This window comes from Anabrus simplex, chromosome 13 (assembly GCF_040414725.1).
Source record: "Anabrus simplex isolate iqAnaSimp1 chromosome 13, ASM4041472v1, whole genome shotgun sequence".
Lineage (NCBI taxonomy): Eukaryota > Metazoa > Arthropoda > Insecta > Orthoptera > Tettigoniidae > Anabrus > Anabrus simplex.
This window is the reverse complement of record NC_090277.1, coordinates 49,339,649-49,343,493: the sequence shown is the minus strand read 5'-3', so window position 1 is coordinate 49,343,493 and position 3,845 is coordinate 49,339,649. Positions and strand designations below refer to the sequence as shown.

The 3,845-nt window shown below is 41.1% G+C and overlaps 1 non-coding gene across 1 annotated transcript; it reads left to right on the top strand.

Annotated features, from left to right (window-relative positions):
* Positions 1-3,478: 3,478 nt before the first annotated feature.
* LOC136885141 (5S ribosomal RNA) lies at positions 3,479-3,597 on the top strand. The gene has a single exon (XR_010861473.1). It is a non-coding gene; the product is annotated as a 5S ribosomal RNA (ribosomal RNA).
* The last annotated feature ends 248 nt before the right edge of the window (positions 3,598-3,845 follow it).

Below are 3,845 nucleotides of genomic sequence, written 5' to 3'. Positions count from 1 at the left end.
TCGAGTCTACACTCTTTCGCAGACTTATGACACAATTTGGTACAACAAAAATCCGTACAACCAGCTACCACCCATCCGCTAACGGTATGGTGGAGCGTCTTCATAGACAGCTAAAAGCTTCTCTGATGTGTCATAGTGCAACGTGGATAAAAGCCTTACCCCTAGTGTTACTTGGCATGCGTGCGGTTCTAAAGGAAGATCTGAAAGCTTCCCCCGCCGAACTAGTTTTTGGGGAGCCTCTACGCCTCCCTGGGGAAATGGTTACTTCTTCGCCCAGTTCTCCTACTCCACTTGACCCTGCGGATTTTGTACATCACCTAAGGAAGGTAATGGCCGAACTAATACCTGTTCCTGCCTCCCGCCATAGTCAAGAGAAAATATTCGTCTTCAAAGACTTGGCAACTGCCTCCCATGTTTTCCTGAGAGTTGATCATGTGAAGCCTCCCTTGCAACCCCCATACTCTGGTCCTTACCCTGTAGTCAGCCGTAATGAGAAGACTTTGACGCTAATGATCGGAAACAAGGAAGTAGTAGTGAGTACAGACCGTGTGAAACCTGCATACATAGAAACAAACCTTGCTGTTCCTACCCGCACCAACACACCTGACACATCTGCTACCCCCATTTCATCCGGTCAACCTAGCACTTCTTTTACACCTGACTTACCTGATGCGTCATCACCACCCAGAAAGTACACAACACGATCAGGACGCAGAGTTCGCTTTGCCCGTCCATTCGATTTGTGAACTTTCCTTCTCCGTGGGGGGGGGGGGGGTTGATGTGGCGGCATCACGAAGAATGAACTCGCCCCACATACAGAACACACCCTTGTGCACGATGCAACATTGCATCAGGGTATAGCTTGCTAAACTAGCGTCATTCGGCTGCGCATGAGCATCACGCCTGTTTGTGTCTTGTTGGTGTAATCAGTGTAACCTATCTCACATGCAAAGGTGTACTAAAACTGTGTGTGGTGTAAATAAATCTTATTATCCATGAGGGCTGGTTTATTTATGAACGATGTGGAGCTGCCTACAACCAAGACTCCATAATTACTTCAGCTACAGTTCTACAGGTCCATTTGCAGTGAAGCAAAAAGATAAAAGGAGTAAGCCTATTCTGTGCAATGTGGCCAACCCTCTTTTCTTTACTATGTCCCCGAATCACCCGAATTCTATGTAATTGACGAAATAACAAGATCAAGAAGAACGGAAAAGCAGCCAATGGGAATTGATTAAGAAGAAAATATCAATTTTAACAGAAATGGAACATGGTCTAGACATCCCTCAAAGAAATCTAAGTTAAGAAAAGCGAAAAAGTACGGTAGGCCTACTTAGACTCACCATCACTATTTTGTTAGGTAGGCCTACAGGTATTTCTTAGTTATTGTAGTTCTAAAATCATGCATTTCCTGGTTATGAAAGCAAGGTGATTTTGTACTAGTCCTTATTTTTAGGATGTAAAGAAGAATTACTTTTTATTCATTTCTCTAGATATTACATATCATGGGAAAATGCCGTTCATTTTCTGTATTTGTAACAGAGTCTAATTATTTTCAAAAAAATATTTTTTCCCCTAATTTCTTCAAACAATAAAACCGTACCGGTAATTTATCAAACATGCCTATGTTTTGGGATAGGTTCAGAAATATTTCCCTTCTCTATGAAGTAAAGAGCCAAAAGTCTTTAAGAGGAGCGAAATATCCCTACTATTTCATCCGAGGTGACTACAGCGCTCCGAGCGGCGAGGTAGAGGCAACTTGCTAGCAGACAACAGTCTAAAATGGTCATAACTTCTGAACCATTCATGCAAATAATGCCCTGACAAGGTTATTGTAATCCTTATGAAATAGTGGAGGAGGTCAAATAATTTATTTCGATGAGGAGTTCGAGGATAATATCGAAATATTTATTTAATCTGAAGGAATTATTTTTCTTTGCCGCGGACTGTAACATAAAATCGCTTCTAGAGAGCAAGCGGTTCGAAATAGGTATATACCATCGCGGATTTTTTTTTTTTTTTTTTTTTTTTTTTTTTTGTAGAGGTTTCTATACTCAACAATTCGTACGCTTACACTTGGGGTCTATCGTTGACGGTTCACGCAGCATATCAAGACGGAGTACAAATTAGGAGTTAATAAAGGAATAGGACTGACAGAACCAGTAGCGGCGACAAAGGGGGGGGGGGGTAGTCGCCCCCCACTTTGTGGAGAAAACATTACATTTGTATTCCATTTTAGCTGGCTAAAACAAGGAATTATTAAAACAAGCAATTTGTACGAGCCCTGTTGTCTTATCCGCTAATTATTAACAAAATTATCAGCGTTTCGAAGTGAAAAATTCAATCTGTCGATGTAGTAATCTCAGAAGAAATGAACCCTGATAAATATTCAGTATTGTCTTTCTTAGGTTTCGTACTGTCCATTTCAAATTGCGTGAATTGCTTCCACTGTCATATTATTTGGGCTATGAATTTCCTTTCGTCTTTCCTGTCTCCTCTGTGTTCTGACCCCGAAGCTGTTAATTAACCAAGGACAAGGTCTTCGTTTTCACTACTTTGCCTTAGAGAATCTTGATTTCCACATTCCTAGAACGGTTGGTAACTTCCCATCTCGGGGCTCTCGAACCTAAATGTTTTCATGTTGATCGCCAGTATTCTCTGAAGGCCGAGAAATCCGCTAGCGGAGGCTGTGTCCCAACTGTCTGACATACAGACTGTTTCAAAGGTGAAGGTTTCCGTTTGTGTCACCTATCATGTTTGCAGATGCTTGTATCTTCCAGCCGCATGTTATGCAATAGCCTCGGAGGACCGCAAGAATGTACTGTACTACATCTCGAAAGAAGAGGCATTCACTGTGACGGATGTAAGTCTTCTCCATCAAGGAAATAGAATGCCTCTACTACCGGTGAAGTATGTTTGAATAATAATAATAATAATAATAATAATAATAATAATAATAATAATAATAATAATAATAATAATAATAATAATAATAATAATAATAATAATAATCTGTTGAAAATGTAGTAGGCCTGCAGGAATATAAATCTGTCTAGTTTCTAGCCGGTGTTATTGCAGTTTCCCCACAGCTAGCACAAAAACAGAAGCATTGGCGGATCTAGGATAACTAATTTAGAGGGCCCAAACTTTAAGTTACTTACATGCTCATTTTCCTCAAATTCAAACGCAGCATAAACATTCAAAATGTTATTATTGCATTTACGTTTCCAGAATATTTAACAGAATGATTCAAATTGTCTGTAAACAATGTCTTGCCTGTTTTCTGGAAAATGCACACACACACACACATACACACACACACACACACACACACAAAATCATGATTGCGCTGCACTATAAACATGTGAAATAATGATGATATAAATGCATCACCCACATGCTCATACTATATGAGGATCTTTAATCGGTGTGCTTGCTGTGAGGCGAACTCGTCAATGATAGCATTTAGCTTACACATGCCAACGGCCATACCATGTTGAATACACCGGTTCTCGTCCGATCACCGCAGTTAAGCAACATTGGGCGTGGTCAGTACGTGGATGGGTGACCGCTTCGGAACAACACGTGCCGTTGGCTCAATTCGCTTTCCGCCTGTTGCCATTTCTTGATGGATGCAGTATTTTTGTATTCGTCTCTTGGCACAGGCCAGAGCAAAGTGTAGCTTCCACCGAAGTATCAGTCTCATCCATGGCTGTGACGATATGGAAGCTGCTGGGGTATGGATGGTGCTGAGTAATGATATTTGGAGCACAACTAGTGTCTGAGTGTTATGAAAGGTGTTGCTCATAGGATCAGTCGTGGTGCAGTAGCACCTTCTGGTCCAG